Genomic DNA, 25062 nt, shown 5'->3' on the forward strand with positions numbered 1-25062 from the left:
GGGCCTGGGATGTATATGTTCTACAGCAGAAGGGCAACATCTTCACAGACCTTGTCCCCTGAGTGGTTGTTGGGGAGAACAGAAAACAAGGCCTGAGACCCTAGCAAAGCTGGAGGTCAGACTGAAAATTCTTATAAAAAGTTAGAACTTCCAATAATGACACACCTCAGTGAATAAACAAGGAACAACATTCACTCCGCAGAATGAAATGTGCTGCTCTGGGCTTTGGCTCTTGGTGGAGCAGAAACAAAGAAAAAAATCATCTTCCTTTAAGAATTCCTGACTACAAGCCCAAATCCACAGTGTGTTTGAGACCCCTATTCACATGTCCTCTGTGGCCCAAAGAGTATTACCTAATATCATATTCTATTATACTTTTATTCATTTATTTTGTATTGCTTCTCTCCCTGATGTGGAGACATATAAATTACTCCACGTAATTTATATGCTCAGTAAATATTTTTTGAAAGAATGAATGAATAAATAAAACATATATGTACCTACTATGTGCTCAGTGCTGCCAGGCATAGAAATGAGTGAGGCAGAGACTGGGTTGTCTGCCATTGCCCACTCTCTTTTCTCCCTTAATAACACCATCTTTATTTTGTAGAGGAAGCAACAGGACCAGCTGAAAACATGTACTTTCCAGGTTCTCTTTTACAGAAACGTAAGCATTTGGCTACATTCTGGCCAAAAGGATGTAGGCATTCTTTGTTGAGTAGAACTTTCAGGAGAACTCAAAAAAAAAGAGGGGGATAGAGTCAGCTGGGGGCCTTAGAGCTCTTTCTCTCACCTCTTTCTTGCTACCTGGAATGTGGACATAGGAGCTGGGACTGCCATGGCCATTTTACACCCATAAGTCAACCTTGAGGATGGAAGCCATGAGCTAAGGATGGTAAAGAAAACAGATCAAACAGATCAAAGGAGTCTGAGACAGCAGAGATGTCACACAGCTGTCACTCCAGGCCTGTCTTCTTACCCTAGACATCCTTTAAGCAGAGAAAAGAATAAATCCCTATCTTTTTTCAGCCACAGGCTGCTGAAGGTACTTCTCAACTGATACTGTGAATAAGACTTAGTCTCTGACTTTAGAAACTTGCAACCAACAGTGGGATTCAGAGGTACCCAGTGGCTCCCAGGGCAATGTGCTGGCCAGGAACTCAGCAGGGTCAAGTGTCTTGCCTAGCATGGGACTTGGTGGGCAGAAGGAAAGGCTTGGTATCTCCCCAAGGAAGGATTGGGTCATTAGTTTGGCCTTTCACACTCCCAAATTGTTGGGTTAGGCAAGGACTGGCAGTGTGAGGGGTCAAACCACAGCAATTTCTTCTCCTTCTGAAGTGAACCAGTGGGAGAAATGTCATGGATACTCATGAGGTGTCACCAGTCAATCGGCAAGCATTGACTTAGCACCGTTTCTGTGCCTAGCATTGTACTAGGTGCCATGAGAAAGGCACAAGGAGGAGATGTAGCTCCTGTCTTTGAGGAGCTTATTCTCACAGGTACTCAGTAACTCTTATGTCTAAAAGGAGCCTTGGGTGGGAACCTTGGCTTCCTGGCCTCCTGTTTCCAAGTGGAGAGACCTTATCTAGGGTAACGCTTCCTGTCTCTCGTTTCCATGCAGAGGGACCTTATTCAGGGTAACACTTCCTGCCTTGCTTTCTCACTAGGCTCCCTCCTCATGAGAGGTGGATTCACTTATCTGATCAATGAGTTCAGGAGAAAAAACAAGTAAGTCTCCTCTTTTAGGAAGTGTTTTAGGATATATCTATAGGAGCATGACCATGAGAAGGAACCCTGGAAATGTCCGAAGTTGACAATAATGGGATGGGCAAGTCGTCTAACTCCAGGCCACACCTCTGCACATTCTCCAACCCAACTTTATATATAAAAACATCAATTATTTCCATCTTCATTTGTCTGTAGGTTCTGAACCCAGGAGGAGAAGGAACAAGTGTTATTTTTGGCCCCTCAGGATAATTATTGCTGACAGCAATTACAAACAACCCCAAAATCTCAGTCTTAACACTAGAAAAGTTGTACTTCTCATCTCATGTCTCTTGTTTCTGGTCAAGAGGATCTGATGTAAAAGGGTGACTCAGGGACCCAGTTTGCTTGGTATTGAGTCTCCCATTATGTGACTTCAAAGTCAACCTGGAATCATCTAGCCACGAGAAATGGAGAAAGCCTGGAAGATCATGCCAAGGGATATTTTATGATGTGTACAGCCAGGCCTGGAAATGTGACAAGCCACATCTACCCACACTCCATTGAGCAAAGAAAACTGTAGAAGACCTTGAACCCGGGTGAGACATCTACTCTGCATCAGAGAGTAGTGAGTCCTCTGTCATTAGATGAGGCAAACAGGCGCTGATCATTTGGTGGAGACATGAAGAGTCAAGTCTTCCATCAGATAGCTGGACCACAGCAATGATTCCCACACTTTTTATTCTCCAGGGTCCTTTCATAATTTTTCTCTTTGGACCTCATGTTTTGAAAGATCATGTCTAACAAACAAACGACACTTGTTGAGTAATAACAAATATATTTTCCCACTACTTATTCACCAAGGGTGGGTGGGTGTGTGGGGGGGTGTGTGGGGGTGTGTGCATTATCTAAAACTGGACATGCTCATTTTGGGCACCATGATTTTCATAGTTTTGATTTGCTAATCATATTCCAGGAATGCCTAGGATGTCATCAACAGCCAGTCTAAGTTTCTGACCAGTATTTGACAACCTACCTTGATGATTTAATTCCAGCCAAAGCAAAGAAGCTAAGAGTTTAGTTAAAGTAAGTCGCCCTGCTGGGCGCAGTGGCTCACACCTGTAATCCCAACACTTTGGGAGGCTGACACAGGAAGATCACTAGAGGTCAAGAGTTTGAGACCAGCCTGACTGACAAGTTGAAACTCCTTCTCTACTAAAGATAGAAAATTAGCCAGGCGTGGTGGTGCACACCTGTAATCCCAGCTACTTGGGTGACTAAGGCAGGAGAATCTCTTGAACCCAGGGAGCAGAGGTTGCAGTGAGCCAAGATCGCACCATTGCATTCCAGCCTGGGGAACAATAATGGAGGGGGGGAGAAGAAAGAAGAGGAAGAGGAAGGGGGGGGAGAAGAAAGAAGAGGAAGAGGAAGGGGGGGGAGAAGAAAGAAGAGGAAGAGGAGGAGGAGGGGGGAAGAAGAAAGAAAAGGAAGAGGAAGAGGAGGAGGAGGAGGGGGGAAGAAGAAAAGAGGAAGAGGAGGAGGAGGGTGGGGAGAAGAAAGAAGAGGAAGAGGAGGAGGAGGGGGAAGAAGAAAGAAGAGGAAGGGGAGGGGGGAGAAGAAAAAAGAGGAGGAGGAAGAAGAAGTCCATTCGTGGGGTAAATTAAAGCCCTTTTATCTTTTGTAGCATGGCCTTGCTCATAACAATTATCACACAACCCTCCAAATTTGGAATGGGGTTCAGATGCTGGCAGCTAAAATCCATGAGTCCTCTGCAAGGGCAAATGAAAAATTCAGGAGCAGAGCTCAGGTATTGGCACTCAGTGCAATACCTTTTTTATGCCCTTTTTCTCCTATTAACCTTGTAACAGGGTCATTTTTTAAACTATTTAATTTCTGGGAATTTATCCTACAGATACTCAAATATGAAAGCAAAATGAAATACAAGAATGTTCACTGCAGCAAATATTGTTAATGGTAAAAGGCAACAAAGAGGCTGGGGGTGGCAGCTCACACCTGTAATCCCAGCACTTTGGGAAACCGAGGTGGGAAGATTGGATTGCTTGAGTCCAGGAGTTCAAGACCACACTAGGCAACATGGTAAAAAATCATCACTACAAAAAATACAGAATAAAATAGCTGGGCTTGATGATGCCTGTCTGTAGTCCCAGCCACACAGAAGGCTGAGGTGAGAGGCGCACCTGAGTCCTGAAGGTCAAGGCTGCAGTGAGCCATGAACACGCCACTGAACTCTCGCAGAGTGAAAACTTGTGCCAAAACAGACAAATAAAAGCAACAAAGAAAGTTTAGAAACAAATGAAAAGCCCATTCATGAGAGTCAACTAATCTAAAAATGACACCGTTCCTACAATTAAATACCATGTGACTACTTTTTAAAAGTCCAGCAGCTTTGTTGAGGTGGAAAGACATCCAGGACAGGTAAGTGTAAAAGTCAAGGTGCAGAACAGCGTTACGGTATGCCGCCATTTGTGACAGTGTGTGGATTATATGCACGGGATATTAGGAAAATTATACATAAAAAGACTACTGAAGGTAATTGCCTATGGAAAGTAGAATTGGGTGTGAAATGGAAAAACATTACTTTTCACTGGCATGTTCTTTGCTTTTGAAATTTTCCCATGTGCATGTGTTATTTCCATAATAAAAAATTAGGCTGGGCATGGTAGCTCAAACCTGTAATTCCAGCTCTTTGGGAGACTAAGGCAGGAGAATCACTTAAGGTTAAGAGCTCAAGACTGGCCTAGGCAATATGACAATACCCCATCTCTATAAAAAAAATAAAAAATAAAAAAATCAGCCCAGCATAGTGGGGCACGCATATGGTCCTAGCAGCTTGGGAGGCTGAGGTAGGAGGATTGCCTGAGTCCAGGAGTTTGAGGCGGCAGTGAGCTGTAATTGTATCACTGCACTCCAGCCTGGGCAACAGTGCGAGATCCTGTCTCTTTAAAAATAATTTACAGGTTTATTCCTAATAAATTAGCTCTATTAATTTTAATAAGATTTGTGTCATAAGTGCAAAGTCCACTTATTAATAATTCAATTAACAATGAAAAAGAATTTATCATGCCCCAAGCAAGTACTAGGTACTGGGATTATGTATATCCACAAATGAAAATAAGACTGAGACTTACCTTCTGATAGCCCATTACCAAGTGGAAGAGTCAGTCAGATAACTGCTGACAAGAGCAAAAATTAGTGCCATGCAGGAGAATTGCTTGAACCCAGGAGGTGGAGGTTGCAGGGAGCCAAGATCATGCCACTGCACTCCAGCCTGGGTGACAGAGCAAGACTCCATCTTGGGGGGAAAAAATAATTAGTGCCATGACTGAGGAAAGCCCTGAAAATTGTGGAACCATGAAGGAGGGTAGCTAATCTAGATCATAGATTGAGGGAGGCTTTCTGAAGGATGTATTATCTGCAGTGGGTTTTGAGGGATGAATAGAAGTTAATCGCAAACAAGAAAGGAAAAGAGATTAGCTGGCATAAAGAAAACACATCAAGCACTTGAGACAATATGGAAAGGCAGGTAGTAGTTTTAAGCACAAGGAAACACATACCTTGAATACTTATTATTTAATATGCTCTCCTAATGAAATACTACACAGCCACTATAAAGGAAAAAGTGAACCTATCTGAACCAAGAGTCAGTCTGGCAAAGTGATTAGGATTGTGAGTTTTGGAGCCAGACGTTAGACCTGGCTCAGATCCTGTCTTCACCACTAATGAGATGTCTCTTGTTCCTTACCTTTTCTATGCCTAATATCCTCCCCCATAAAATGAGAATAATGAAAGTACATTCATTCTTCATAGGGTTCTAGTGAGTATTAGTATGAAATGATGAATGTGCAGTCCTCATGCCAGTGTCTGCCACGAAGCAAACATTTAGTGGTGATAGTTATACTCACATGGACTGATATCAAGGTATATTAAGAAAAGGAGGGGAAACTGCTTTTTATATTTACCATATGATGTCATTTTAGCAAGCAGGGGCTTTGCTGTCTTGTTCACCAATATATGTACCCTCTCAGTACATAGTTGGCATCCAATAAATAACTATTGAATAAAATAATTCCTCTGAAAGAAAATTACATATGGCACTTGCTAATTAATATATACATAGGTAAAGAAACTAAAATGATATATACCAAGCTGTTAACAGGTAGTGCCTCTGGAATGGCAAAATCATAAAGAATTCATCCTTCCTAAAGCATATTTATCTCTAACAAACTTTTTACAGGAAGCCTCATTTTCTTAAAATCTGGAGAAAGCAATAAAATTTGAATGTAAACAAGAAAAAAAAGGTAACATTTTAATTAATTATTGTGTTCATTACCATCAAGTCATGGATATTTTAAAGAATGTGTCTCCAGTCAACTGGTTGAGAAAATATAGTCATTAACCACGTAACTTGGTATTTTCTTAATTGAAAAATCATGTCATAGAATAACTTCAGTCATTGCCCTAATCTGTTCACCTCTCTTTGGTGGTGCCTTCCCAATACTCTCTCTGGGCTCAGCCGTCTGACTTGTTTTGGTCAATGGAAAAGCCACAAATAAGACCAAATGACAGGCTTGGAAAACACATGCCCATTGGGGGTCTCAGAACCCTGCCACCATGTGAACAGCCCAGGCTAGCCTGATGGATGATAAGAAACATGTGGTCTACTCCCACCAAGAGCCAACAGCCAGCCAATCTCCAGACACGTGAGTGAGACCATCTGAGACCAGACACCCCGAGCCAACTGCAGACACACGAGTAGTCCCAGCCAAGATCATCCAAGCCCAACCTAGACCAGAGAACAGTCCAGCAGAATCAAGGACTAAATAGGTAGCTGTTATTTCAGGCCACTGAGTTTTAGGTCGTTTGTGGTTAATTACACAACAATAGTTAACAAATACAAATTCTATTAGTCACATGGCTCCTAAACAAAGTGCTCAACTGTGATGTGATTTTTCAAAAGGAAAAAAAAGGTAAAAATCCTGGAGAAAAACACAACCAACAATTTGCAAAGAGCTATTTTTTTTTAAATGAAAAGTAGATCAAAATTGAGGGCTGATTTTTAAGAAGGACAGCAGACACTAATAAGAATATTATAAGGGCTTTAGCTTTCTGACCATAAGAACAGCCAAAACTCACCCTGGCACAATACATATCAGACTTCCTTATGAGATAATACAACATGTAGTAATAAGTGATTGATTAAACTTCTTGAAACATTTGTATATCTTGACAATGAAGCCACTTCTCAAAAAATCACCCTGAACTTTTCTTTTTTGACATTCCTGAGGCATGAAGAGGCAGCGTCAATCCGCTACCAGGAACATCCCTCTCCTAGGTGGGCCCCACATTCACCCACATCACCCCATTTGTCCTCACAGAAGTCCTGAAGGTAGTTATGGTTATTCCAACTTAAAACAGAGACAATGAAGCACAGAGAAGTTAAGGGACTTGCCTAAAGTAACACAGCTCATAAGCGGCAGAGCTGGACTATAAGCCCAGGTCTTCTGCATCCTTACCTCTCCTTATATCTCCTTAACTGCACAGTCTCTGGTAAGACTTTTAAGTTGATGAAGTTAGATGGTCTTACACCAAGCATTTACTCTCTCCTGCTCAGTCCTCTGATTTTAAGACAAAATAGTGACAGCTAACATTCACATAGCATCTGCTGAACACCAGGTATGGTTCTGAGCACTTTAGGAATTTACTTAATTCTTAACACAAGCCTATGAGGTAGATACTTTTATTATCCCCATTTGACTAATGAAGGAACTAAGGCATCTGGAGATTGAGAGAGGTGACCAAGGTCACAGACCAAGTAAGTGACACAGCCACGATTCAAACCTGGGAGAGGGAACTACAAAATCCAGTCTCCTAAATAAATTAAGCTATACTACATCAAGACCTACATCCTGATTAGCCCAGGATGCAGGGCTTTCAGTGCTGAAGCCAGGAGAGCCCCAGACAAACAGAAACAGTTGGTCACTCTAGCTGGACAGACATTGCAAACCATCAAGCCTTGGGCCACACTGTATTTTCTGTTTAGACCACACTGTACTTTGAAATAAAACTGAGCCAACACTTTAAAATCAGAAGGCATCATGCCAAAAGCTGTATTTTTGGCATTTCTTGAAAAGTTGGGCGATCTGGTCCCTGGGTGTGCGTAAATTCAGGGATGGGAACAATCAGTGGCAGCTCAGTAGCCACTGGTCTCCGTCATCTGGCAAAAATCCTCCATCCTCTGCAGCCCCCTCCCTTCATACCATGTGTTCACATGCACTGACCCCAGCCTATTTGGCTCATCTCTGCACCTGACTGGACGCTGTGTGCATTTGAGTGTGGAACCCAGCACATCAGCATCATCCTGACTCACTAGAGCAAGCCTTCCCCACCTTTCCTACATCTTTGAATCACCTGGGGAGCTTTGAAGGTGCCCAGGACACACCTCAGCCCAATGAAATCAGACTCTCTGGGAGTGGGTCTTAGACATCACAATGTTTTAAAACTCTCCAGATTAAAATGTGCAGCCAAGTTTGCAGGGCTTCTCCAACTTCGGTGTGCACATGAATCATCAGATCTTGTAAGAATGCAGATTCTGATTCAGTGGGTCAGGGTGGGGCCCGAGATTCTGCATTTCTAACAAGCTCCAAGCTGATGCCTGTGCTGCCCTTCCCAGGACCACACATGGAGAGGCAAGGAGCCAAAAGGCAGCTCCTCATCAGCATGTGCTTCCCAGCCTCACTGGCTGGCCTGGACAGCTCCTGTGTCCTTGGAAACTCATCAATGCTTCTAGTAGCAGAGGCCCAGAAAGGTGCATAAGCAGCCCAAGGTCACACAGAGCCAGGAAAGGCACCTACGTCCCTATTTCTTTGCACTGCACAGCACTGCCTCCCCTAATGAGCGATGTCACCCACCCATCCAAATCCCAGCACATCCTGGCTCCGTTTGTGAGGAGAGGCCAGGATAAATTCTCCATGAAAAAGTCAGCCCCGGCAGAATCAGCATCTGGCCGTGGGTGGATGGCAGTGCTCTGTGGAAAGGGGTCCAGGGGAAAGCTGGGGGAGGCAGCCAAGAGCTCAGACGGTGAAGTGCAGAGGCTGAGGAGGTGGGGGAGGCCAAAGGAGGGGCACCAGGACAGCCCTCTCCCCTTCCCCCCCCCAGGAGGATGCCCCATGGTGCCTGAGTCAGAGGCCTGCGAGCTGAGCCCCAGGGTTCTGGGTTGGGAGGTGAGTCAGAGGGTGTGTGGTGGAGTGAACTTCTCCCCGGCCAAATATGGGACTCTGCTCTGCTCTGTCTTGCCATGTACACTGCCAGAGGCCAAAGGCTCTGTCTGCTCCACAAGACAACAAGGTCCCTGATGAAAAGGGGAAACTATTTCACCCTCCGCTCGCCCCTCTCCCTCTCCCTGGCCAGTGGGTGGCACTTTGTGTTGCACTGAGTACCTTGTAAACTCCTCCACAGCCCATCTGTTCACCCCACATCATTCAACAGAGCACAAAAAACAGAAGCAATGAGAATGTATTTTGAAATGGAAGTTTGATCCTAACAGGGTCCTGCTGGGCTGCCCTGCGCCCGCAGCCCTGGGAAGGAAAGAGATAACATCCCACTCTTCTCTAGATCCCCCCAATGCCTCACACAAAGTGTGGGATACAGTAGACATGAGTTATTTGCTAAATAAATTAATAACTGTGGCTGGATGCAGTGGCTCATGCCTGTAATCCCAGCACTTTGAGAGGCTGAGGAGGGCAGATCACCTGACGTCAGGAGTTCGAGACCAGCCTGACCAACACAGTAAAACTCCCATCTCTTTTTTTTTTTTTGTGAAGCCTTATCTCTACCAAAAACTCAACAGAGCAAGACTCCATCTTAAAAATAATTTTAAAACGTCTTTAAAAGACAGTAATAATAACTGTGTCATTCGGGTGTGCGTTATGTCTTTATCTGACAGTAGACTTTTAGTTCCTTGAAGAAATAACAACTTACATAGCATTGCCATAAATGCCACACACTATTCTAAAAACCTTCTCCTACATTAGCTCTTTTACTATGAGAATTAAATCATTTATACTCACAACAGCCCTATGAGGACAGTGCTATTATTATGCCCATTTCACAGATGAGGAAACTGAGTCCCAGAGAGGTTAAGTCACTTGCCCAGAGTCACACAGGCAGTAAATGATAGAATCAGGATTCCACTCCCAACAGCCAACCTCAAATCCTGCGCTCTGAACAGTATTTTATTCATGTCTGTGTCCCTCATGCCTAGACATTGCCTGGGCCATGCTAGGCAGTGATAACTATTTGTTGTAAATGAGTGGAATTATTAACATGCTAATTATTGTGTTTGTCTCTCCCACTAGACCTTGAACTTCTTGAGGAAAGTATTGATCTTACCAACGCCTCCCAATGCACTTAATAAATGGTTTAAGAGAGAATATGTTAAAGAATGAATGTTTCCAAACCCCAGGTGCTTGCTGTGTGAACCGGAGTACCTACACCATTGAATGAGGTGTTTGGAGTTTACTCAGATGTCCAGAAAGAGACAGCATGGCCAAGTGTCTGGTCGGCTTCATGGCTTTTGACCACGGCTGTTGCAGGCTGAGTCCCTGCTTAGAAAGCCCCATGCTTGGTTTAATGTTCTGCTATAATCTTGAATTTCTTAATAATTTTTTAGCAAAAGGCCTCACGTCTTCATTTTGAACTGGCCCCGCAAATGATGAAGCCTATCCTGCCAGAGTGAAGACAGCTCCTGAGGAAGGGACACCAGGAGCCCTGTGTCTGGCTCCCGGGAGTGAAGCCATGGCCATGGGTAACATTCAGACAGTGTGCCCCAGGCTCAGTGACCCCAGCCCAGAGATGGCTCCTGAGAGGTCACTTGGATCTCATCACCACTGACCCAAGAGCTGTCCCTGAGGCACAACTGGATTTCCTGGACTCCAGTGGCTTCAGACTCTCACCCAGGCCAGCCCCTTGGGCCAGCCCAGCCTCTATACCAATGAAGCTTCTGTAGCAGGGCTTCGACCACAGCAGGACGCTGGGCTGAGCACTTGGATTTCACGTGATGCTCATAACCACTGCCCTCTGAGATAGGTTTTATTGGTCCCATTTTAGGCATCTGGAGTTCCAAGAGGCACAAAGTCACAAATGATAAGAGGCAAGATGAAATACAAATTAATGATTCCAAGACCCTTCTTCCTCACCACTGGCCCCTACTGCCCCCTCATTGTTTTAGGCAGGCCCTCTTTCTGTCTTAGAAAGTGTTCCACCCTCTTCTCAGATCCTGTCTTCCCCACTTACCTCCCTTCCAGCCAAACAGCCAGGAGTGGAAGAATCAGGGTTCCGAGGCAGGAAGTCAGCCTTGGGCTCTCCGCTTTTAACTATATTTATTTGTTATACCTCTTTGAGCATGGCCTGGATGTCTCAACTCACAGAAAGAAGGACCACAACGGGATCAATAAAAAGACCCGCAGCACAGACTCAACCTGGATTAAATGTGATAACAGACATCAAAGTGCTTTTTAACTCTCCATAGGTCTAAACACGTTGGCCAGTCACATATCAGCAGAGAACCGAACCAAGATGCATCCCTGTGAATCACTGGAATTTATCCTGCATGGTCTTCAGATCCTGAATCTCTCGCTTCTTAGCTGTGTGTCCTTGGGCAAATCGCTTACCTTTCTGAGTCTTAGATTTCTCATCTGCAAATAGTGTCATCGACAACTAGTGATGGCAACAGTTGTTTGGCAGTGTGGTTACAGGATACTTGGCAGAGTGTTCATGAACTGGTGAATGATACTATTCACAGAAAATCTCTAGTACACACCAGATTGCTTTCAAAGCAACAAGCCCCCTAATCAGCATCTTGCCCTTAAAGCATCTTCCTTGGAGTCTTCCCACAGAAGACACACCTCATTTCCAGAACATGACCAAGTACAATACGAATAAGTCCTAAGTTAGCCAATTCTCTAACTCAGCTTTGAAAATCTGTCAGCTTGAGATGCAAATTAAAACCACAATGTGATACCATCTCATACCATCAGAATAGCTATTATTTAAAAGTCTAAAAATAACAGATGTTGGCAAGGACGTGGAGAAAAGGGGAATGCTTGTGCTCTAATGGTGAGAATGTAAATTAGATAATCTTTACGGAAAATAGTGTGAGATTTCTCAAAGAACTAAAAATAGAACAACCATTCCATCTAGCAATCCCACTCTGAGTATCTACCCGAAGAGAAAGAAAGACACGTGCACTGCACGTTTATCGCAGCACAATTCACAGTAGCAAAGATATGGAATCTCCCTAAGTGTACATCAATGGAGAACTGGACAAAGAAAATATGGTGTATATATACCATGGAATACTGTTTAGCCATGAAAAAGAATGAGATCAGCATGGATGGAACTGGAGGCCACTATCCCACATGAGATAACTCAGAAACACAAAGTCAAATGCCACATTGTTCTCAGTTATAAGTGGGAGCTAAACAATGGGTACACGTGAACATAGAGTAGAATAATAGACATTGGAGACTCCGAAAGGTAGGAGGATAGGAGGGGGGTAAGGATTGAAAAATTGTCTATTAGGTACAATGTTCACTTTTCAGGTAATGGGTACACTAGAAGTCCAGACTTCACCATTACTCATTATATGCACCTAAGAAACTTGCACTTGTACCTCCCAAACATATAAAAATAAAAACTAAAATAAAATCTCTCAGCTTTCCTGAACCTTGGAGTGCAGTTGTGTGATCTCAGCTCACTGCAATCTCCACCTCCCAGGTTCAAGCGGTTCTCCTGCCTCAGCCTCCCAAGTATCTGGGATTACAGGAACACGCCACCACACCCAACTAACTTTTTATATTTTTAGTAGAGACAAGGTTTCACCATTTTGGCCAGGCTGGTCTCAAAACTCCTGACCTCCAGTAATCCATCCGCCTCGGCCTCCCAAAGTGCTGAGATTACAGGTGTGAGCCACCGTGCCCAGCCTCCAATGTCTTCTTCTCCCTTTGTTTTCCTTTCTATCAGGCTGGCTGTCCTGTCCTGGGTATAACTCACTGGTGGTGGCCTTATAACTCCACCTCTGCCTCCACCTCTCCTTGACCCCCATCTCTCCTTTACCCCTATAACCAAGTTGGAACTTTTTCTTCTGGCTTTTTTAATCTTTGCAAAAGAAGGGGCAGATTGAGGGCCTAACAGAAGGCAGTAGAGTCCATTTAGAGTTGAAAGTTCCCTGTTCCCTGTTTAACTTTCTCCCTTAACTACATTTTTTCAAAGGAAGGACAAGGTGTACCCATAAAAAACACACATACCAGCTCCACATGTGCTAACTCTGTGACCTTGGGCAAGACACAGAAGGTTTCTAAAGAGCAGATGACTGGGAACAAAGTGCCTATCTGGTAGAGCGATAGTGAGGGTTAAACGTGATAATCCTGGCAAGGGTCTAGCCTAGTTCCTGGCACACCGAAAATAACAAATGTAACCATGTTGCTATATGAAATCAGTTCCAAATAGAGAAATGTACATCACTTTCATATTTGATCCATCATGTTATTAATCTACTTTGTCATCACCATAACAAATAAAAACTATGAGCACATGGACATAAGTCAACTGATGGTGACATTTCAACAGGCCTGGGCACTGCCCTGCTAATTGTTGCACTGTGTGTCCGGTTTCTGTTTTGTTTTGTTTCTCCGGGATGGAGTCTTGCTCTTTCACCCAGTCTGAACTGCAGTGGAGCGTACTCGGCTCACTGCAACCTCCACCTCCCAGGTTCAAACAATTCTCTTGCCTCAGCCTCCCAAGTAGCTGGAGTTATAGGCACCCGCCACCACGCCTGGCTAATTTTTGTATTTTTAGCAGAGATGGGGTTTCGCCATGTTGGCCAGGCTAATCTCGAACTTCTGACCTCGTGATCCACCCGTCTCAGTCTCCCAAAGTGCTGGGATGACAGGTGTGAGCCACTGTGCCCAGCCATGTTTTGTTTTTATTTTTTTAATTCCCATCAGCACTTTGCCTCTTTTAGTAAAATTTTTAAAAATTAAAAAACTTATTCTCTATAGACTTTTGGTGTCTTAAGTATGTTAAACTGTGGTTTCTTTCATAATACCTGTAATTATTTAAAAGCCTGTATAATCATTTATATATATTATATATTCATATATAAAAAATTTATATATATATATATATATATATATATATACGTGTGTGTGTGTGTTTGTATTATTGCACTTTAGGTTCTGAGGTACATGTGTAAAACATGCAGGATTGTTGCATAAGTACATACATGGCAATGTGGTTTGCTGCCTCCATCCCCCGCATCACCTATGTGGCATTTCTCCCCATGTTATCCCTCCCCAACCTCCCTACCCTCCACTGTCCCTCCCCTATTCCCCCACAACAGACCCCGGTGTGTGACACTCCCTTCCCTGTGTCCATGTGTTCTCATTGTTCAACACCCACCTATGAGTTAGAACATGTGGTGTTTTTCTGTTCCTATGTCAGTTTGCTGAGAATGATGGTTTCCAGATTCACCCATGTCCCCACAAAGGATACAAACTCATCGTTTTTTATGGCTGCATAGTATTTCATGGTGTATATGTGCCACATTTTCCCTGTCCAGTCCATCATTGATGGGCATTTGGGTTGGTTCCAGGTCTTTACTATTGTAAACAGTGCCGCAGTAAACATGTGTGCATGTGTCTTTATAATAGAATGACTTATAATTCTTTGGGTATATACCCAGTAATGGGATTGCTGGGTCAAATGGAATTTCTATTTCTAGGTCCTTGAGGAATCGCCACACTGTCTTCCACAATGGCTGAACTAATTTACACTCCCACCAACAGTGTAAAAGTGTTCCAATTTCCCCACATCCTCTCCAGCATCGGTTGTCTCCAGACTTTTTTAATGATCGCCATTCTAACTGGCGTGAGATGGTATCTCAATGTGGTTTTGATTTGCATTTCTCTAATGAAAAGTTATGATGAGCATTTTTTCATATGGTTTTTGGCCTCATATATATCTTCTTTTGAAAAGTGTCTGTTCATATTCTTTGCCCTCTTTTGAATGGGTTTTTTTCTTGTAAATCTGTTTTAGTTATTTGTAGAGTCTGGATATTAGACCTTTGTCAGATGGGTAGATTGCAAAAATTTTTCCAATTCTGGTGGTTGCTGGTTCACTCTAATGATCGTTTCTTTTGCTGTACAGAAGCTCTGGAGTTTAATTAGATCCCATTTGTCTATTTTGGCTTTTGTTGCCAATGCTTTTGGTGTTTTAGTCATGAAGTCCTTGCCTATGCCTATGTCCTGAATGGTTTTGCCTAGGTTTTCTTCCAGGCTTTTTATGGTGTTAGGTCTTATATTTAAGTCTTTAATCCATCTAGAGTTAATTCTCATTTAAGGTGTCAGGAAAGGGTCCAGTTTCTGCTTTCTACACATGGCTAGCCAGTTTTCCCAACATCATTTATTAAACAGGGAATCTTTCCCCATTGCTTGTTTTTGTCAGGTTTGTCAAAGATCAGATGGTTGTAGACGTGTGGCATTGCCTCAGAGGCCTCTAGCCTGTTCCATTGGTCTATATCTCTGTTTTGGTACCAGTACCATGCTGTTTTGATTACTGTGGCCTTGTAGTATAGTTTGAAGTCAAGTAGCGTGATGCCTCCAGCTTTGTTGTTTCTTCTTAGGATTGTCTTGGCTATGTGGGCTCTCTTTTGGTTCCATATGAAGTTTAAGGTGGTTTTCTCCAGTTCTGTGAAGAGGGTCATTGGTAGCTCGATGGGGATAACATTGAATCTATAAGTTACTTTGGGCAGTATGGCCATTTTCACTATATTGATTCTTCCTAACCATGAGCATGAAATGTTTCTCCATCTGTTCGTGTCCTCTCTTATTTCGTTGAGCAGTGGTTTGTAGTTCTCCTTGAAGAGGTCTTTTACATCCTTCGTCAGTTGTATTCCTCGGTATTTTATTCTCTTTGCAGCAATTGTGAATGGCAGTTCGTTCTTGACTTGGCTCTCTTTAAGTCTGTTATTGGTGTATAGGAATACTTGTGATTTCTGCACATTGATTTTGTATCCTGAGACTGCTGAAGTTTGGGCTGAGACGATGGGATCTTCTAAATATACAATCATGTCGTCTGCAAATAGAGACAATTTGACTTCCTCCTTTCCTAATTGAATACCCTTTATTTTTTTTTTCTTGCCTGGTTGCTACAGCTAGAACTTCCAATACTATATGAATAGAAGTGGTGAGAGAGGGAATCCTTGTCTAGTGCCAGATTTCAAAGGGAATGCTTCCAGTTTTTGCCCATTCAGTATGATGTTGGCTGTGGGTTTGTCATAAATAGCTTCTATTATTTTGAGATATGTTCTATCAATACCTAGTTTATTGAGAGTTTTTAGCATAAAGGGCTGTCAATTTTGTCGAAGGCCTTCTCTGCATCTACTGAGATAATCATGTGGTTTCTGTCTTTGGTTCTGTTTATGTGGTGGATTACGTTTATAGACTTGTGTATGTTAAATGAGACTTGCATCCCTGGGGTGAAGCCTACTTGATCGTGGTGGATAAGCTTTTTATTGTGCTGTTGCAATGAGTTTGCCAGTATTTTATTGAAGATTTTTGCATCTATGTTCATCACAGATATTGGCCTGAAGTTTTCTTTTTTTGTTGAGTCTCTGCCAGGTTTTGGTATCAGGATGATGTTAGTCTCATAAAATGATCTGGGAAGGATTCCCTCTTTTTGGATTGTTTGGAATAGTTTCAGAAGGAATGGTACCAGCTCCTCTTTGTATGTCTGGTAGATTTCAGCTGTGAACCCATCTGGACCTGGGCTTTTTTTTGTTAGTCAGCTATTAATTGCTGCCTCAACTTCAGCCTTTGTTATTGGTCTATTCAGGGTTTCTACTTCTGATTTAAGCTTGGGAGGGTGCAAGTGTCCAGGAATTTATCCATTTCTTCCAGGTTTACTGGTTTATGTGCAGAGTTGTTTATAGTAATCGCTGATGGTAGTTTGTATTTCTGTGGAATCTGTGGTGATATCGCCTTTATAGTTTTTTATTGCATCTATTTGATTCTTCTCTCTTTTCTTTTTTTATTAATCTGGCTAGGAGCCTATCTTGTTGGTCTTTAAAAAACAGCTCCTGGATTTATTGATTTTTTTGAAGAGTTTTTTTGTGTGTCTCTATCTCCTTCAGTTCTGCTCTGATCTCAGTTATTTCTTGTCTTCCACTAGCTTTTGAGTTTTTTTGGTCTTGCTCCTCTAGCTCATTCAATTTTGATGATAGGGTGTCAATTTTAGATCTTTCCTTGCTTCTCATGTGGGCATTTATAGCTATAAATTTCCCTCTAGACACTGCTTTAAATGTGTCCCAGAGATTCTGGTACATTGTGTCTTCATTCTCATTGGTTTTGAAGAACATCTTTATTTCTGCCTTCATTTCATTGTTTATCTAGTCAATAGTCAGGAGCCAGTTGTTCAGTTTCCATGAGGTTATGCAGTTCTGAGTTAGTCTCTTAATCCTGAGTTCTAATTTGATTGCACTGTGGTCTAAGAGATTGTTATGATTTCCATTCTTTTGCATTTGCTGAGGAGTGATTTACTTCCAATTATGTGGTCCATTTTACAGTAGGTGCAACATGGTGCTGAGAAGAATGTATATTCTGTAGATTTGGGGTGGAGAGTTCTGTAGGTGTCTATTAGGTTTGCTTGGTCCAGATCTGAGCTCAAGTCCTGGATACCCTTGTTAATTTTCTGTCCTGTTGATCTATCTAATATTGACAGTGGAGTGTTAAAGTCTCCCACTGTTTTTGTGTGGAAGTCTAAGTCTCTTTGTAGGTCGTTAAGAATTTGCTTTATGAATCTGGGTGCTCCTGTATTGGGTGCATATATATTTAGGGTTATTAGCTCTTCTTGTTGCACTGATCCTTTTACCATTATGTAATGCTCTTCTTTGTCTCTTTTGATCTTTGTTGGTTTAAAGTCATTTTATCAGAGACTAGGATTGCAACTCCCACTTTTATTTGCTCTCCATTTGCTTGGTAAATCTTCCTCCATCCCTTTATTTTGAGTCTAAGTGTGTCCTTGTATGTGAGATGGGTTTTGACTTTTTATTCAGTTTGCCAGTCTGTGTCTTTTGGTTGGAGCATTTAAGGTGAATATTGTTGTGTGTGAATTTGATCCCCCCATTTTGATGCTAGCTAGTTGTTTTGCCCATTAGTTGTTGCAGTTTCTTCATTGTGTAGATGCTCTTTACCATTTGGTATGTTTTCGGAGTGACTGGTACTGGTTGTTCCTTTCTATGTTTAGTGCTTTTTCAGGAGCTCTTGTAAAGCAGGCCTGGTGGTGATGAAATCTCTCAGCAATTGCTTGTTCATAAAGGATTTTATTTCTCCTTTGCTTATGAAGCTTAGTTTGGCTAGATGTGAAATTCGAGGTTGAAAATTCTTTTCTTTATGGATGTTGAATATTGGCCCCCACTCTCTTCTGGCTTGCCGGGTTTCTGCCGAGAGATCCACTGTGAGTCTGATGAGCTTCCCTTTGTGGATAACCTGACCTTTCTCTCTGGCTACCCTTAGCAATTTTTCCTTCATTTCAACCTGGTGAATCTGACGATTATGTGCCTTGGGGTTGCTCTTCTGGAGGAGTATCTTTGTGGTGTTCTCTGTATTACCTGGACTTGAATATTGGCCTGCCTTGCTAGCTTGGGGAAGTTCTCCTGGATAATATTTTGAAGAGTGTTTTCCAGCTTGGATTCATTTTCTCTGTCCTCTTCAGGTATGCTGATCAAGCGTAGATTACATCTTTCACATAATCCCATATTTCTTGGAGGCTTTTTTTATTTCTTTCCACTCTTTCTTCTCTAACCTTGCCTTCTCATTTTATTTCATTGAGTTGATCTTCAATCTCTGATATCCTTTCTTCTGCTTGGTTGATTCAGCTATTGAAACTTGTCTATGCTTCGTGAAGTTCTTGTGTTGGGGTTTTCAGCTCCATTAAGATTTATATTCTTCTCTAAGCTGTTTATTCTCATTAGCATTCCTTCAAACTTTTTTCAAGGTACTTAGTTTCTTTGCATTGGATTAGAACATGATCTTTTAGCTCAGAAAATTTGTTATTACCCACCTTTCGAAGCCTGTTTCTGTCAATTCATCAGACTTATTCTCCATCCAGCTTTGTTCCCTTGCTGGCAAGGAGTTGTGATTCCTTGGAGGAGGAGAGGCATTCTGGTTTTGGGTGTTTTCATCCTTTTTGCACTGGTTTCTTCCCATCTTTGTGGATTTATCTACCTGTGGTCTTTGTAGTTGCTGACTTTTGGATGGGGTCTCTGAGTGGACATCCTTTTTGCTGATGTTGAAGTTATTCCTTTCTGCTTACTTTTCCTTCTAACAGGCCCCTCTGCTGTAGGACTGCTGGAGGTCCACTCCAGACCCTGCTTGCCTGGAGATTACCTGGGGTGGCTGCAGAACAGTAAGGATTGTTGCCAGTTTCTTCTTCTGTTATCTTTGTCCCAGAAGGATACCCGCCAGATAACAGCCTGAGCTCTCCTTTACGAGGTGTCTCTTTGGAATATACAGGAGTTGGGCAGCTGCTTGAGGAGACAGTCCGACCTTTATAGGAGCTCAAGTACTGAGCTATGGGCTCTGTTGTTCCATTCAGAGCTGTTGGGCAGGTTCACTTAAGTCTGCTGCAGCAGAACTCATAACTGCCTTTTTTCCAGATGCTCTGTCCTCGGAAGATGGGGCTTTATTTTTAAGTTCCTGACATGCTACTGCCATTTTTCAGAGATGCCCTACCCAGCAAGGAGGTAGCCTAGTCACAGTCTGCCAGCAGAGGCATTGCTAAGCCATGGGCTCTGCCCACTGCTGTGTAAACTTTCTTGCAGTTTTGTTTACAGAGCTATAGTTAGAACTGCCTCCATAATGGCAGTCTGCCTCAGTAATGTCGGACTGCCTCAGTAATGGTGGACTGCCTCGGTAATGGTGGACTGCCTCAGTAATGGTGGACTGCCTTGGTAGAGGCAGACTGCCTCGGTAGTGGTGGACTGCCTCAGTAATGGGAAGCCCTTCCCCCCACAGAGCTGGACTGTCCTGGGTCCAGCTGCACTTGCTGTGAAACTCAATCCAGAACGTTTCAGACTTCTGGTCTTTGTGGGGGTGGGACCCACTGAGGCAGATCACCTGGCTCCCTGTTTCAGCCCCTTTTTCTTCAGTTGAATGGGTGACTCTGTGTCCCAGGCATTCCAGGCGCCAGTTGAAATGGCTGCCCAGATTTGTGTAAGGTTTTGTATGGAGACCCACTGTGCCAGCTGAAACAGCTGTGCTAGAAACTCATGGTGCTTTTCAGCCTGGGAATCTCCTGGTCTGTGGGCAGTAATAACTTGTTTAGAAATGTGGTGATCACTCACCCTCTGTCTTGTTCTCGCTGGGAAGTGCACTCCAGAGCTGTTCCTATGGGGCCGTCTTGGATCCTACCCTTGCCTGTATAATCATTCTTCACAAAACTTGCTGAGAGCTCACACATCAAGCCAAATGGTAGCATAGACAATGATGGTATTGAATGACAGGAAATTTTATCATCACAGATAATATGTGAGGGGACATCTGGGATCAATATGAAGGCAGGATACAAGACTATCTCGGCTTAAGACCCTGCACATGATTTGAGTTTCAGAAATATGAAACAACTGAATTTCTGAATTTTAGAAATATGAAACAACTACACTGTATCAACCAAAATATGCCTTCAAAATACAGAAAGTTCAGGGCCAATTTACAAAGTGTAAAGATTCTGGATAACAGACTTTTGAAGGCCAGAATTCAATAGCATCCTGTTTTCCGAGTCATTGTGCTGCCAGGAAAACTAAGCAGTAGCAAAGAGGACTTTCTAATTCTATTAGGGAAAAAACACTCTGAAATCTTTAAGAAAATATGATAGAAGTAATATTGCAATTATAGATCTAGAAGTGATTTATAGTGAAACTACTGGGGGGAAAGAATCACCTACTCAGCCAAAATAAGTTGAAGGAAACAGAACAGATTTTTTTTAAAAAACATAATTTGAAACAGGGTCCAGGCTGGGCACAGTGGCTTTTACCTATAATCCCAGCACTTTGGGTGGCCAAGGCAGAAGGATGGCTTGAGCCCAAGAGTTCAGGACCACCCTGAGCAACATAGCAAGACCTGGAGTCCACAAAAAAAAATTTTAAATAAACTAGTCAATGGCACACACCTGTGGTGCCAGTTACTCAGGAGGACAAGGTGGGAGGATTGCTCGCACCCAGGAGGTGAGGCTTCAGTGAGCCGTGATTGCACCTGTACACTCCAGCTTGGGCAACAGAACAAGAGCCTGTCTCAGAAAAATCGTAAAAAATAAAACGAGTGACAAATTTTGACCCACAAGCCAAACTAGCCAAATACTTGTTTCTATAAATAAAGTTTTATTGTCACACAGCCATGCTCACTCATTTACATATGGTCTCTGACTGCTTTTGCATTACTTTCAATGGTAGAGTACTTATGACGGACACTTCGTGGCCCAGAAAACCTAAAATATTTACTATCTGGTACTTTACAGAAAACTGTTGTGAGCCCTTGGTTGAACACATGAGTCTGTTTTCTGAAAACAATATTTAGAAATACATTTAAAATCCAAGTGGACAATGAAAGAAGATAAAAACTTCATTTGCTCATTGGACAAATATTTAATGAGAACGTACTGTGTGCCGGGGACTATATACTTGTGCAAAAGACAGGCAGAGAAAAGTCTGGGCTCTCACAGAACCTACCCAGACTGAGGAGTTTACTAGCTGATCACTATAAAAGTACACGTATTTTAAAAGTGAAATCTTTAAATGAACAATGAAGAATGAAAAGTTTCAAGGCATAAAGAATGAGATCAGTGTTTCCTCAGCTTAGTTAATAATGTGATGCGCCAGCCGACAGTGAAAGAACAGTTGTCGATTTGTGCATGAGATCCAAGAAGACCTCAAAGTACACCATAAACAAAGAAAGGCTGAACGGCCTATCGTCAAGGCTGAAGGAAAAACCAGAATCAGTTGGCACAGGGTTGCAGCCAAAAAATTGATTTTGGCTGATTCAAAATTGATTTGAATCAAATTATTGGACAGGCCTATCCTAGTATTTCTAACCAGAATAGAAAGTTTACTGGATTTGCAGTGAAGCTGGTGAAAAGAGAGCTAAGCATTTCATATATAAATGGTTATACCCAGGTTTGGGAGTCAGGAGTAATAATTTTTGGTTTGTGAGTGAAGAAATAAAAGCATTTCCAAGAGCTCTCAATGTTTCAATCCCTGCATTGCAGAAAGGGCTGATGATGTTTTAAAACACTTCTATGCAGTACACAAGAAGCTGTGTTGCTTGTTGAAAATGTCTTTGAGCTATCAGTGATGAGTCCATTTGGATTTAACTCCCTGATAGAGTTAGGCTTTCTGTCCCCCCGCACGTCTCATCTTGCATTGTAATCCCCATCATCCCCACATGTCCAAGGAGAGACCTGGTGGGAGGTGATGTATCATGGGGGTGGTTTCCCCCACATTGCTCTCATGATAGTGAGTTCTCACAAGGTCTGATGGTTCCTTCACACACTCACTCTTTCTTGCCTGTTGCCATGTAAGACGGTGCCCCTCCCCCTTCCTCCATGCTTGTAAGTTTCCTGAGGCCTCCCCAGCCATGCAGAACTGTGAGCCATGCAGAACTCTTTCCTTTATAAATTACACAGTCTTGGGCAGCTCTTTACAGCACTGTGACAGTGAACTAATACACTGCCTTTCAAAGACCAGAGAAAATAGAAAATGATATAAAATAATTTTAAAAGATCAAGTGTCTATTTGTTGAGCAGATTACTGAGTCTAATTTCCAAATTTAAATTTATCCGGTGTTTAAAATGCGGCACATATTAAAAATTTCAGGAATTCTTTCAAATGAGCTTCAAAATAAAATTATCTATATTTACTACTTTTTTTCTTCCTTCATTATTTATCATCTGAGTAAAATAATAAACATTTCAAAACCACTTAGGATAGAGTAGAAGAGTCATGCCAAAAAACAATCACTGAAGGTTTCATAGTTAAGAAATCATACTCTCAAATGAATACCTAAAAATCATGGGAAAACAACAAATCTTAGGAGTTTAGACAGTCTTTCTTTTTCTTTCAGAAAACAGCATAACAAGTAATGTCAATTACTAAGGATTGGATTCTTAGTTACTGAAATTCAATCATATTTTAAGTGCATGAGCATAAAAAATACAAATTCTGAGATTTGGTATGTGTACATATACAGTTAGGTACACATATGAAACATATCATTAAGTGAAACAACAAGTAAATATTTTCAAGAATGTTGGTGGGGTGCATTTGGCTCAGGCCTGTAATCCCAGCACTTTGGGAGGCTGAGGCAAGGCGGGCAGATCCCTTGAGATCAGGAGTTCAAGACCAATCTGGCCAACACAGTGAATCCTCATCTCTACTAAAAATATAAAAATTAGCTGGGTGTGGTGGTGGGTGCCTGTAGTCCCAGCTACTCTGGAGGCTGAGACAGGAGAATTGCTTGAACCCAGGAGGCGGAGGTTGCGGTGAGCAGAGATCGTGCCACTGCACTCCAGTCTCCACAGAGCGAGATTCCATCTCAAAAAAAAAAAAAGAATGTAGATGGACATATGGTATAATGAGGCCACATAACTTCATAAGAATTATGCAGAGTTCAGTTCCCTTACAACCACATCAATGTCACCAATATGTCTTCACGAAAGTGCTGCCAAAATCTTGAGCCACTTCATTTTGCTTCAATCCTACCAATTGCTAGAGCTAGCAGGAATGCTGGTTCCTTTCCTGTAGCATCTAAACACATACTGCACCGTGCACTTGCCTGTGATGGCTGTTGAGAATGACCTGCTAACCAAACTGATAGACCTGGCAGGAAAGCACCAGAGGCATTCGAAGAAGCTGGCCATGCAAGCTGAGAGATGGATGCTATTTTATTGATGCAATCTCACTGCTAAGAATGACCTACTCCTGTTGATAGATTGTCATGGCTGTTACTCAAAGTCTGAACTCTAAGTCCTAAGACATGCTACCCTGTAACAATCGGCTGCTGTTCCCGGGAGAGGATGGTGACATAATGGAAATTATCCTATTGTTTTGATAAACATATTCTGCACATTCTGAGATGTTTTTCCAACCCCCATTTGAAAGCTGTTGCTCCAAAATCACCCACAAACCTCCTTACTTACTTACTCAAGGTGCCCTCATATGGAAATCTGCTAATAACAAGATTAAGGAATCTAGGTCCCCAACAAACATCCTCTCAGGCTCCACCTTTGCTGTGCATGAGGGCTTGTTACAAAATCCCATTTTGTAGATAACAAAACTGAAGTTCAGAAAGGCTAAGTCACTGCACCTCTGGTTTCCCAAGTCACCCTCAGGGAATGGACTCAGTAGGTATCTTTGTCACTCAAAGTGCAGAGATTTATGCAAGGGGTTGTTTATTTACACAAAGGCCATCAGCCTTCTGAAGAGGCCCACGTGTGCTGGGCATGTTTACAGGCTTTGGAGTTCTTGGGAACCAGGGTAATATCAGACTGTATTTTCATAGGGTGGCTAGAGGGAGCCACGTCCCAAAGCATGGCACCTGCCTGACTCCTCCTCCACTCCGGAGTCTCCCCCACATCTCTTCCAGCGAACATGCATTCCTCACAGTTCCTGAAACCATCTGTGTTCTCTCTTACCATCAGCTCCTTCTGATTCCATTCCATTGCCCAGACCTCTCCTCCCAACCTCTCCTTGGCCTGGGGGGCGGCTCCTTACCCTTCAGCCTTCAGCCTTCAGCATAGTCTCATTTCTTCCAGGAAATCCTCCTTGCACCCGTTCCTCAACACCTGAATTGGGAACCCGCTCTTTGTGCTCTTGTAGCATTCTGTGCTTTCTCCAGCAGAACTGCACTGCAATATAATTTATTTGGTTGGATGACAAGGTGGCGTAGCACAGTGATTAAAGGCCTGGGTTCTGCAGCCAATTGGCCAGAGTTTAAATCTTGGCTTTGTCTCTTACTAACTGTGACCTTGAGCACGTTGCTTAATCTCTCTGTGCCCCTGTCTCTCCCTCTATAAAATAATAATACAACCGACCTTTATTGTGATGATGAAAAGCACTTAAAGCAATGCCTGACACACAGCAAGTGTCTGATTTTTATTATTACGGTAATCAGGGGCTCTCTTGTCCATTCCATCACTAGACTAAGTTTGTGATTGCAGAGATCCTGTCTTAGTTCTCTCTTAGCACAGCATCTGGCACAGAGTAAGTGCATAGTAAATATCTGTGGAATGCAT

At 42.6% G+C, this 25062-nt stretch overlaps 1 long non-coding RNA gene across 2 annotated transcripts in view; it reads right to left on the bottom strand.

Annotated features, from left to right (window-relative positions):
• The window catches only part of LOC103788632 (uncharacterized), a 142251-nt gene extending 117589 nt beyond the window's left edge, over nt 1-24662 (bottom strand). For both annotated transcript variants that reach the window (XR_004735254.3, XR_001907699.4), the window contains exon 1: nt 24542-24662. This is a non-coding gene — a long non-coding RNA (uncharacterized LOC103788632). The remainder of the gene's footprint in view (nt 1-24541) is intronic.
• Nucleotides 24663-25062: the final 400 nt, after the last annotated feature.

This window comes from Callithrix jacchus, chromosome 16, assembly GCF_049354715.1.
Source record: "Callithrix jacchus isolate 240 chromosome 16, calJac240_pri, whole genome shotgun sequence".
Classification (NCBI taxonomy): domain Eukaryota; kingdom Metazoa; phylum Chordata; class Mammalia; order Primates; family Cebidae; genus Callithrix; species Callithrix jacchus.